The 12,829-nt window shown below is 40.4% G+C and overlaps 1 pseudogene; it reads right to left on the bottom strand.

Annotated features, from left to right (window-relative positions):
* Window positions 1-11,712: 11,712 nt before the first annotated feature.
* The window catches only part of LOC102840018, a 5,814-nt pseudogene continuing 4,697 nt past the window's right edge, over window positions 11,713-12,829 (bottom strand).

Below are 12,829 nucleotides of genomic sequence, written 5' to 3'. Positions count from 1 at the left end.
GGAAAGAGTCTTCAAATCAAGTATCAATGCTATCCACTCTGTACACAGGGTAGATAGGGACGGGAAAATTAGACATTGGCTACCTAAAATGAAGGGGCAATAAAGGCACGAAGTGACTGGCTTACAAGGTTTCAAGAGGGAGCTTAGTTTAAGAGTGTGGGGGGAAAGAAAGAGTTCCCACGGAATAGCTATCATCTTGTCTAGAAGGGTCTGGTGAAAGGAGAGGGGGATAAGATTTGTAAGATTCAATAGTGAATAACTTAACATGACTAATCGCGACTGTCACACTTGTGGAGGTGGAAGTTTTGTAACAAAAGAAGGAGAGTGGTTGATCTTGCCGTCCAGAAACGGAGGACCCTAGGACCATCAAGAGAGAAGCACACAAGCAGAATGCCAGACCTTATCCAGAGAAGCAGCAGCACCAGAGATGGAGGCAGAGATGGGGGCATGGAGAGGGGGTGCGGCTAAGGACTCTAGATTCATCAACTAAGGAGAGAAGGACTAAGAACTGGTGGCCAGGAGCAGACTTGCAGAATGTGCCCTTTGGAGATGTAATTTATTATATATGCCTGAGTGGGTTTTTGTTTTTGTTGTTTTTTAAAAAAAGCTAAAGTGGATAAAGAGAAATACTTTTAACTGATGGTATATGGAGGGGATTATAATCAATGTAATGAAACAAGTTATATGAATGTTTGAATGTGAAACTGATGATGTGCCCTGTAAACTTTCACTCAATTCACAATAAACACCTTAAATTTAAAAAAAAAAAAAAAAAAAGTGAAAATTTACTCTCTCTGGTGCACTGGGAGCAACAGGTGACAATGCAGACTTGGCCATGTGTGAGAACCACACCATGCACAATCAATCAGGAAACTGGCACAGAAATGGCATCATGAAACTCTGATCACAAGGATATGAAACTCTTTGAGGGGGTGAAGACCAAATTCCTGAGGTACATGTGCTTTTCCAAGAAGCAAAGCAAGAAAGGCCTGAAGAAGATGTAGACCAACAATGAGAAGACCATGGATATGTGTGCCGAGGCCATCAAGGCTCTCATAAAGTCCACGGAAATGAAGTCTAAGATACCAAAGGACATCAACCTCAAGCTCAGTTGACTGGCCTACAATGCCCATCTGATGCCCCCACAAATATGGAGTAGAAGTCTTCAACTGAAGACAGAGGGACTGATGTGACCCTCTGAGGTACAATCTACATGGAGCTGGTGTCCCCCTGTGTTATTTATACATATAAACCCGAGGCAGGGGGAAAATGTGAAAATTTAAGCCTTTTATTCATTTTGAAAACTTTCTCTTTAGGTTATAAATACGACAGTTTTGATACCACCACACCAGCATGGACTATTATTTTTTTTGTGTGTGGTTTTAAAAATTCAGGATATTTTACATAAAATAAATTTACTATTTTTAATGTCATTTATTCAAGTTTTTTATATACAGTTGTTTTTGTTAGGTACTGTCAAGTCAGTTCCGATTTACAGCAACTCTGTGCACAAGAGAAATTACACCGCCCGGTCTTGCGCCCGCTGCTCAATCATTGTTATACTTGAGCCCATTGCTGCTGCCACTATGCCAATGCATCTCGTGTGTGTGTGTGTGGGGGGGTCTCCTATTTTTTTCGGACCCTCTACTTTACCAAGCATAATGTTCTTCTCCATGGACCACACTTCTGATAATATGCTTACAATATGAGAGACTAAATCTCACTATCCTGGCTTCTAACGAACATTCTGACTGTACTTCTTCCAACACAAATTTGTTTGCTCTCAATATTCTCCTCCAAAACCATAACTCAAATGTATCAATTCTTTTATGGTCTTCCTTATCATTGTCCAACTTTCACATGCTTATGAGTTTACTGAAAATATCATAGCTTAGGTCAGACACACCTTAGTCCTCAAACTGACATCCTTACTCTGAAACACTTTAAAGGTCTTGTGTTGCAAATTTGCCTAGTGCAGTATGCCATTTGATTCTTGACTGCTGCTTCTGTGAGTGTTGATAGAGGAGCCAAACAAAATGAAGTCTTTGACAGCTTCACTCTTTTCTCCATTTATCATGATGTTATTTATTGGCCCATCTGTGAGGATTTTTGTTTTCTTTGCATTGAGGAGCAACCCATACTCAAGGCTGTAGTCTTTGATCTTCATTAGTAAGTATTTTAAATCCTCTTTGCTTCCAGCAAGCAAAATTGTATCATTTGCGCATTACAGGTGGTTAATGAGTCTTCCTCCAATCCTGATGCCATGTTTTTCTTCATATAACCCAGTTTCTCAGATTATTTGCTCAGCATACAGATTGAATAAATTTGGTGAAAGAATACAACCCTGGCACACACCTTTCCTGACTTTAAACCATTCAGTGTCCCCTTGTTCTGTTCGAACAATTGCCTCTTTGTCTATGCATATGTTCCCCATGAACACAATTAAGTGTTCAGAAATACCCATTCTTTGTAATGTTATCTATAACATGTCATGATCCACATAGTCAGAAATGTTTGTATAGTCAATAAAGCACAGTTCTACATCTTTCTGGTATTCTCTGCTTTCAACCAAGATTCATCGGATGTCAGCAATGATATCCCTTGTTCCATGTCTATATTTGAATCCATGGTTGAAACTCTGACAGTCCCCTGGCAACGTACGGTTACAGCTATTTTTGAATTATGTTTAGCAAAATTTTACTTGCATGTGAGATCAGAGGTAATCACTGCTTGTTTCTGAATTCTGTTGGGTCAGTTCTCTTTTGAATGAGCAGAAATATGGATCTTTTCCAATCAGTTGCCAGGTGGTTGTCTTCCAAATTTTTTGGCATAAATAAGTGAGATCCCCATTGTTGCTGTTGTTGTTATGTGCCGTGGAGTTGGCTCAGACTTATAGCGACCCTGTACAGGGTTTCCGAGGCTGTAAATCTTTACAGGAACAGAAAGCCTCATCTTTCTCCCATGAAACAGTTGGCAGTTTCAAACTGCTGACCATGAGATTAGCAACCCTATTTGTAACCACTATGCTACCAGAGATCCCTATACAGCCCTTTAAATGATTGTCAGTCTGATAGGCAATAATTATTTCATTATGTTGTAATTCTAATGGAATCCAGATTTTCTGGAACCACTGAAACTGGATGAATCCATAAAACTATTGCCCTGAGTAATCTTTAAACCTTAAACCAAACGTATTCCCTGAAGTCTTCCTTAACTCAAACGATAGTTTAGCCAACTTAGTAAAGAATGTGTGCTTTGAGCACTGTGCTCTTTAAAACTCTATCTATAGAATCAAATTGGCATTAGTAAGATTAGATAGGAAATTTAGGGGCCGTGATTTATAGTAATGGGAGAATAATTGTGCAGCTTGAAAGATGGAATCAATGTCTTTGAACTATACATGCAAAAATTAATGAATTGTAGCTGCCCAAAGGATGAAATATTTAGGAATAAATATAACGAGAGAAACAAAAGACCTATACAAAGATATCTATAAAACACTGCTACAAGAAACCAAAAGAGACATACAAGCATGAAGTATATACCATGTTCCTAGATAGGAAGACTTAACATTGTGGAAATGTCAATACAGCCCAAAGCAATCTACAGATATAATTTGATCCTAATCCAGATTCCAATGACCGTCTTTAAAGAGATAGGAAGAAGTATTACAAACTTTATATGGAAAGGAAAGAGTCCCTGGATAAGCAAAGCACTGCTTAAGAAGAACAAAGCTGGAGGCCTCACTCCCTGATTTCAAAATTTACTACATGTCTACAGCAGTCAAAACAGCTTGATAATGGTACAATGAAAGATACATAGATCAATGGAACAGAATTGAGAATTTACCCATCTACATACAGTCAACTGATATTTGACAAATGGCTAAAGTATGTTGAATGGGGGGAAGATAGTCTCTTTAACAGATGGTGCTGGCAAAACTGGAAATCAATCTGTAAAAGATTGAAACAAGACTTTTATCTCACACCATATACAAAAACGAACTCAATATGGATTAAAGATCTAAATGTGAATCCCAAAATTATAAAGGTCATCATTGAAAAAAATAGGGACAAATTTAAGGGCTCCAATACAGGGCACATATACACATTGCAAGAATTGCACAAACAAAAGAAGACAAAATAGATGATTGGGAAATCTTAAAAATTGGACACTTCTGTGCATCAAAAGATTTCACCAAAAAAGTAGAAAGGGATCCAACAGAATGGGAAAAAAATCTTTTGCAATGACATATCAGACAAGGAATGAATCTCTAAAGTCTATAGGAAACTACAACATCTCTACAAGAAAAAGACAAATAACCCAATTAAAAAATGGACACAGGACATGAAGAGTCACTTCAACAAGGAAGACATTTGGGCGGCCAACAAACATAGGAAGCAATGTTCACAATCAGTCATTAGAGAGATGCAAATCAGAATAACAATGAGATATCATCCTACACCAGCAATAATAGTGAAGTTCAAAAAAGCAGAGGACAATAAATGCTGCAAGGATGTGGAGAAACTGGGACCCTCCTATATTGCTGGTGGGAATGAAAAATGGTTCAACCACTCTGGAAAATGGTATGGTGTTTCCTCAGAAAGTTGGAAATAGTAATATTCTATGATCCAGCAATTATGCTACTTGGTACATATCCACAAGAAATACAAACTAGAACACAAGTAGATAAGCGCACACCGATGTTCATCATTGCATTATTCACAATGGCAAAAAAAAATGGAGACAGCCGAAGTGCTCATCAATGGAAGAATGGATAAACAAACATTGATACATACACACACTGCAATATTATGCTACCTAGAAGAATAACAAAGAAGCTGCAAACCTCCGTATAACATGGATGAACCTTGAGGACATTATGCTGAATGAAATTAGTCAGTCACAAAAGGACAAATATTGCATAAGGCCATTATTGTGGAAGTTTAACAAAAGATACCCCTACTAAAAGAAAAAAAAATTTATCAGATTATCAGGGGTGGGAGGAAGGGGACAGTAAAGGACATGTTAGGAGATAGACACATCATAATTCTGGTGTTGGGGAGCGAAATACACAAGAAAGAATGTGAGGGCAGTACACACGAATGGGGAGGGGCATGGAAGAACAAGGTATATAGGGGAACACTTATTTGCATGGGCTAAATGGGACAGAGGTAAATAGTGATGTATGCTCAACCTTGAAACAACAGGGCTCTGTGATACAGGGATCCAGGCATAGTCTAAATGGATAAAAGAGGGGAAATAATGTTAAGATGATCGACTGTCTTATGGATATAGGTTCCCCTTGTCTACTATTTTAAAGTAGATACTTAAGTGGGATCAAAAGGAATACTGGGAAACATGATTACAAAAAGTTTGTAAGCCCATCTACAGTCCATAACTGATTGGAATATCAAAAGGGGTTCTAGAACTTGCCAAAGGAAATAGACTTCAGGAACCCTTCAGTGTGTAGCCCTTGTAGTGTATAGGATCCAGAACCTTCTGAGGTAGGACATTCCCAGTTAAAAGGATATGCAGACCAACCCAGAGAAGCTAAAGGAACAGAAGATAATTCCTGAAAGAAAGACCAGCAGGAAAAAACAAAATCATAAACAAAAACAGCAATCTGTTTGGCTATTATAAGAACAAGCAAGCTGTTTGCTGGGGAGCCATCAAGGCAAGCAATCCAGTCCCTTCAGGACAAACCCCTCTAAAATATTGAAACTCAAAGGGAACACACGAGCAGCCATGCAAGCTCACTGGTGACTGTGTTGGTCTACATTTGAGTGGAAGTGGGGGAAAAGTCAGTAATGAAGTTATGGGCTGAGATTCAACAAGTTCCATAGACTCCTGTCGACCTTGAGATGAGAGAGAAGAGGAAGGGCTGGTTAGTCTGAAGTTTGGGGAGACTTGGGAACTCCTGAGCCCATAGACATTGACCTAACCACAGAGGGCTAAAGCTGAGAGTGAAGTGTCCAGCTGATATGAAGTGGGGGAAAACCCAAAAGAACACCCAATCTTGCAGATAGTACACATTTGACCTAGCCTCGATGGCTTGATGACCAGAACTCTACTACAGGAAGATAAGAAATTTGATAAAGGAAGTGTTAGGCCCCCTAGTGGCCTAATCAAGTAAGAGACCCCAAAAAGATCATCAGGACTCGAGTTCGATGCAAAAGCAAGAGGTTTATTTACCAACGCGCTGGGGTTCACAGACTCCTAAACCACCTTCACAGACTCCTAAAACCAGGAGACAAAGGTGACATTTGCACTGGGTCCACCCTCACATAGACTCTTGAAAACAGGAGTTGAGGGCGACCCTTGCTAATGTGCTGGGGTCCACTCTCACATAGACTCCTGAAAACAGGAGCTGAGGGCGACCCCGACTCACTATACACACAAGTTTTTATAGGGTTTCAGGGGCATAATTGCACAGTACCATAGATACAGTTTCTGATTGGCTAACAATTGGCGAAGTATGAGATGTTACAGTTTAATTGGTCAGTACTGGTGGTCTTTCTTAAGCTAGGGCAAAGGAAAACATCTGGCATCTGGCCTTGGGTTGTTCTGTCTATTACTTATCTATGGCTCCCTGTTGCTAGGGGTGAAAGGATATTCTAAGGCAACATGAGCTGATTTAGCACGTTCCTGGAACAGGAGGACGTGTTCAGGCTAATGTACAGAATGGAGATTGACCTTGTCTCTGGAGGGAACTAAAAACTGAGGCCTTCTATCAAAAATGCTTCTTGAAGCCTGACTAAAGTTTGGTCAAGTAGCTAGGCAAAATCAGTTAGGGCCTTACAGAAGCAAGTGTAAATTGCTAAAATTTGAAGAACTTGATCTATACTTATGTATGTAGTAGCTCAAAATACCAGTGGAGAGGGAAGGAGTCTTCACATCAAGGATCAAACGTATCTCTTCATTATACAGGGTTGATAGGGTTGGGAAACTTAGACACTGGCTACCTAAAATAGAGGGTGGAGGGCTATAAAGGCACAAAATTGCTGGTTTACAAATTTTTGAGACAGAGTTTAGTTTCAGAGTGTGTGGGGAGAAGGTAGAAACCCCATGAATAGTTTTACCTTGTCTCGATGCATCTGGTGAAAGGAGATGGGGATAGGATTCTTTTGATTCAATAGTGAGTAGTTGTTATCATGACTAATTGCAATCATATGATGCTCTTGAGTTGATTCTGACTCATACAATGCCCCCCCCCCTTTTTTTTTCAGAATAACACCCTGCTCTATAGAGTTCTAAATGGCTATTTTTTTTGTAAGCAGACAGCCCTGCCTTTCTTCTAATGCACCTCTGAATGGACTCAACTGCCAAAATTTTTCTTAGCATCAAATGTGTTCACCATTTGCACTAGCCAGGGACTCCATTTTTCTATGAAATTCTTAAAAACCCCTTAAACCTCTTGCTTAATTCTCCATTATGTAGATGTACTATGGTTTGTTTCTAGACTGTTTGCAGTTTTTGACAATTATAGATAATGCCATGCTAAGCATGGTCAGCTTATTGCATTGGGCAAATCTGCTGCACAGGAACTTTTTAAAGTGTTGAAGAGCAGAGATGTCAGCTTGAGGACTAAGGTGTGCCTGACCCAAGCCATGGTGTTTTCAATAACCTCATATGGATGCGAAAGCTGGACAGTGAATAAGGTAGATAGTAGAAGAATTGATGCCTTTGAGTTGTGGTGTTGGAGGAGAATACTGAAAGTGCCATGGACTGCCAAAAGAACCAATAGATCTGTTTTGGAAGAAGTGCAGCCAGAGTGCTCCTTGGAGGCCAGGATGGCTAAGCTTCGTCTCTCATACTTTGGACATATTGTCCAGAGAGAACAGTCACTGGAGAAGGATGTCATGCTGGGTAAGATGGAGGGTCAGAGAAAAAGAGGAAAACCCCCAACGAGATGGATCGGCCAAGTGGCATCATTGATGGCGTCAAGTGTGGCAGCGGTAGTGAGGTTGGCCCAGGATCGGACACTGTTTCGTTCTGCTGTGCATGGGGTCGCTATGAGTCGGTTCTGACTCGATGGCACCTGACAACAACAACAACAACAACAAAACATGGTCAGCAGTTCGAAACTACCAGTGGTTCCGCTGGAGAAAGATGAGGCTTTCTGCTCCCGTAAAGATTTACAGCCTCAGAAACCCTGTGTAGGGTCGCTATGAGTCGGAACCGACTCCATGGCACATAACAACAACAACAAGAAGCAACTTTATACATAAATTTTTTTCTTTCTTTCTATATACATTCTGGTTCTATCACTGGTTATTATTATATTGTTATTATTATTGTTATTATAGAAGTAGAATTGTTATTATTATTGTAAAAGCATCAAAATAGAATCATTTATCTATGACTGTTTGCTATAAGGAGTCCTGGTGCAGTGCTGTAGGATAAACAAGGTCCGTGGTTCAAACCCACCAACTACTCTTTGGAAATCCTATACAGGCTTGCTAAGAGTCAGAATCGACACGATAGCACTTAACAACAAAATAATGCATTTATTAAGGAGTCCTGGTGGTGCAGTGAGTGGGTAACACACGGGGTTGCTAATAGCAAGTTCAGCAGTTCAAATCCACTGCTGCTCCTCAGGAGAAAGAGGAGGCTCTGCTCTGATAAATATTTATAGCCTTAGAATCCTTGTACAGGGCTGCTACGAGTAGGAATGGATTTAGCAGCACACAACCAGCACCACCACCACGCAATTCTTACAGTTCAGTAGTACTATTTTTTCATTTCCATAATCTTCCCTTTTAGCACCCAGAGTGGCATGGATCCAGTTTTTCAAGTGCTGGCAATTTATGAAAAGGAATAAGACCCTTGAGTTTCCAAAGGTTAATGGGAGACTTGGCTTCACATGTATCTTCACATGTATCTTAAATGTGAGAATCGACTAGACAGCACTTAACAACAATGAAAAAAAAATAGATTATAAAAAGTTTTATTTGATACATTTATGTATCTTTTTCTACAATAAGAATTTTTGTTTATTTTTAAGTTCAGTCTTCAGAAATTAGGTAGTGAGACAGGGATCAAGAAAATAAATCAGGCACACTTCAAAAAAAAAAAAAAAAATGGTGGTGAGCAAGGAAGACAGATTCACACTAATACATGTTTCCCCTAAAAAATTAGGAGAACCTTGCCATACATTTAAGTCTATCTTCTCCAGGAACTAACTTAGCAGTCCACCCTGTTAGTCCTGGGATCTGACTCAGCATTGGTTTGCACAATGGCTGCCAAGGAGTCCTGGGGCTTTCTGTACTGGAAGGTGTCTGAGTAGAAGATTGTCTCTTATCCAGGGATGCCAAGAAGTCATCACAGGGTGGATGTGAGAAGACATTTAAGAATGTTTGCTGGCCTGGTGATCGGGGTCCTGGTTTTGTCTTAACTTCTGTGGTACCTTTGATTGGAACTTTGTTTCCTTATCTTTTAAAAGAAAATGTAGGCATGTAACAATAGTTTTCTACTTTGGTTTAAACCAAAGAACCATTTCTTCAAAGTAAATATAATACTTAAACAACATATGAGTACATAACATTTCTAAATATTATTTTTTGTTTTGATTTCTGCATTTTCCTATTTTTGTTGTTGTCTTTTCCTATTAAGGAACCAGGTCCTTGTTACTCTTGAAATGCAGGAATATTTTTCTGTCCCAATATCAGAATCTCTGTGACGTCCACTGTTGTTTCCTTGTAATAATGCACACGATTACTAAGGCATTTTTTTTGCGGCATGCTTTGTGGACAATGTGAGAAGGCATACTTTATAGACTTATAAGATTCCAAAGGAAAAGAATTATTCCATGTCACAAATGAGCATAGTTTTGTGTGTATTGGTAGCAGAGAGGCATTTTAGCAAGGATGGGACTGACAGTCAGCTTCCAGACAGTGCCCCATATTAATGACAAGATCTCAGAACAGATGGCTTCTGGGTGTACCTGGCACATGGAGACCATATTCAGCAAAAGTCACATACTGTATGCATGGTCCCTAAGGAGAGAACTTCCAATGTTGAGAAGTCATGATGGTTCTAGAAACTTTGGACATATCAGTAGCCATGATGTTCTAAGGTTAGAAGAATTCTCCATTTTTCCAGACCAGTTGGACCTCTGCTTCTAGTTTGACTCTGCACAGGTAAGAACTTGCAGCAATGACTGGAATAATGTTCCTGATCCGTCCAATAGGATGGGTGTTTAAGTCAGACTCTAATGTGTTTAGGAAATATATGAATATTTTCCCCAGAAACTGAATTGGTACAATTACGTTCATGCCTACCCTCTTTTCAGTTGAAGTTGCTTCAGTAAACACATTATGAAAACTTCATATCTGGAAACCACAGTCATTTCCAAATCCATAGACTTTTGTTCTTAGATCATATATGATCATTCATGCAAATTATAAGCAGCAATGAAAAAAAAAAAAGCAAGTATTTCTATTCCTATGTCTTTCCCACATAGAAGTAGGTCTTATGGACCCATCTGGTGGACGGAAGAGACAGTATACAATTTCAGTGAAAGTACTCAACACATTTTCCTTTAGGTTGGATGATAGACTTGTTATATTCATTTTAATGCTTGCCACTTAGATGGCATTCAAGGTATATTTGTTGGTTGAATGGTGGCAACAATTGTGCTTTCCTACTGCAGAGATAAGTCCTTTCTAATTCCAACAGCTGATACAATCCATGCTATTATCCAGACAGATTAGTCTAGAGACTAGCAGTGACCTAGAGGGGCAAAGAGTAAGAGACTCAGGAAGAGGGGCTAGTGGGAAGTGAGGGCCCGAGGCCTGCAGCAGACCTTGAGCTTATGGTGGTCACCAAGCTGGATGTTGACTTGAATGGGGGTTGATTTGGTCCTCTCTAGGTGAGTGTTGTAGCCAAGGGTTCTGCAGAGTGACCTTACCAGTTCTGCTCTCCTAGGACTCTGCTTAGCACTAGCCCTCTGAGGTTGTTCTCTGCCAGAGCACGGACTGAGTTGCTACCCCAGTGGTGAGGCCCTACTGGAATCCACACAGGGCTCTAGATATCCTTGGTGGCAAGATGAGGAGGGGGTCAGGTACAGATCAGTGTGGTCTGGAAGGGATAGGAGTTGGCAGATTCTGAGAACTCTCAATGGTAAGTGGAAATGGAGGAAAAAACATGGCTAGGGGACTAGAGGTTGGGCTGGGTCCTAAGTTCAGAGCAGGGCAGGGATGGGAGGTAGGAGACTAAGCCCAGTAGAAAATGAAGAACTTCTCATGGACCCCGTCCTATAGGAGGGAAATGTCCTGGTTTTGCTCTTGCCTGAGACTCATGGAATGTCTACATGGCATCCAGAACCCATCAGAGATCTCCTTCCTGTCTGTCATGTAGCACATGGAAAGGAAGTAAGAAATTCACCCAAGCCAAGGAACAGAGAAGTATGTTCTACCTTATCTCTGGAGAAGAGCAAGCCATGGAGATATAGGAATGTGTTGGAAGGAGATGCATGACTACTTTGCATGAGGACTTTGACCTATGGCTAGGAGAACCTGGAAATGAGGAAACAATGTAGAATTATGTTCTTGGCCTACTTAGGCTAGAGTTGGTGAACTTGAAAGAAATTCAATGAAGAAACAAACAAAAATCCTTTTCTGTCAGCTATGACATTTATTGACCTCCAGAGTCAATAAATGTTGACTCAGGTGACTGACCTCCAGAGAAGATGATCAATCATAAAGGGGCTCAGTGTGATTTCTTCATTTGGAGGCTCTTTATGGTCTTCTTTATCCATTTCAGGAAACGTGAGATTTTGGTGAACACCCGTGGAGGAGTTGCATTCTTTTTTCCATAGGAGACAATGCCCTGAGCCACATTGTCACATATGAGAGGGCCTCCAGAGTCTCCCTGTGAACAGAGAGAGGAAGGACAGAGCTGGTTCTTCTCCTGTTTCTGCTGTCCTGTCAAGTTTCACACTCCAGGAGAAGGCCATCTTATATGGTGTAAAAAAAGATATTCTGTAGGCCTCTGGGAATTCTCAGCTACCAAACTCTGAGCCTAGACATTGTTTATTCACCTTATCCCAGGGTGTAGCCTGCCTTCTGCTCCTATATCCAGAATCCTCTTCCTATAAAGGACTGTGGGACCATTGGTTCTCTGCTTAGGTAAACAGAGGCAGACAAGCACACCTAAATCTAGCATAGAGGAGAGTCTACTAATAAAGCAGCTGCCAGCTCTTGAGTTGCTGCCTGTTTTTAATTACTTTCTATGGATGGAGAGCTATTTTCTAGTATGTGTGCTCTGTGGTGAGGCAATCTCCCCCCCTCCCCCGAAAAAAACAAAAACAAAAAACAAAAACCAAACAAACAAATAAAACAAAAACAGTTTCTGTCATGTTGATTTAGCCTCATGGCAACCCCATGTGTTACAGAGGAGAACTGCTCCACAGGGTTTTCTTTACAGGACTCCTCTGAGTTAGCATGAAGCACCAACTTTAGGTTAGTTGTTGTTAAGTGCCGTCAAATCGATTCAGACCCATTGCGACCCTGTGTAGGGTTTCCAAGAAGCAGCTGGTGAGCTTGAACCACCAACCTTGCAGTTCAAGAGACTTTGCAGTCTGACACCTTATCCCACAGTGCCACACCAGTTAGTAGGTGAACAAAAACAGTTTGGATCATCTAAGGACTTTGGAATGGGGCAGGGAGTTGTCAATTTTTCCTTTTGGAAGATGGCCTTTTTCAGAATCACTATTGGGAGACCTTGAATATATTCCATCTGAATTTAGAGATCATTTGAAGAACGGATTTGATACATTAAACCCTAAAGACTGAAGACCAGAAGAGTTGTGGGATGACATCAAGAA

The sequence above is a fragment of the Chrysochloris asiatica genome, unplaced genomic scaffold (assembly GCF_000296735.1).
Source record: "Chrysochloris asiatica unplaced genomic scaffold, ChrAsi1.0 scaffold00017, whole genome shotgun sequence".
In the NCBI taxonomy this organism is placed as follows: Eukaryota; Metazoa; Chordata; class Mammalia; order Afrosoricida; family Chrysochloridae; genus Chrysochloris; species Chrysochloris asiatica.
Note: the sequence above shows the minus strand (reverse complement) of the source record. Positions and strands in the feature narration are given on the sequence as shown.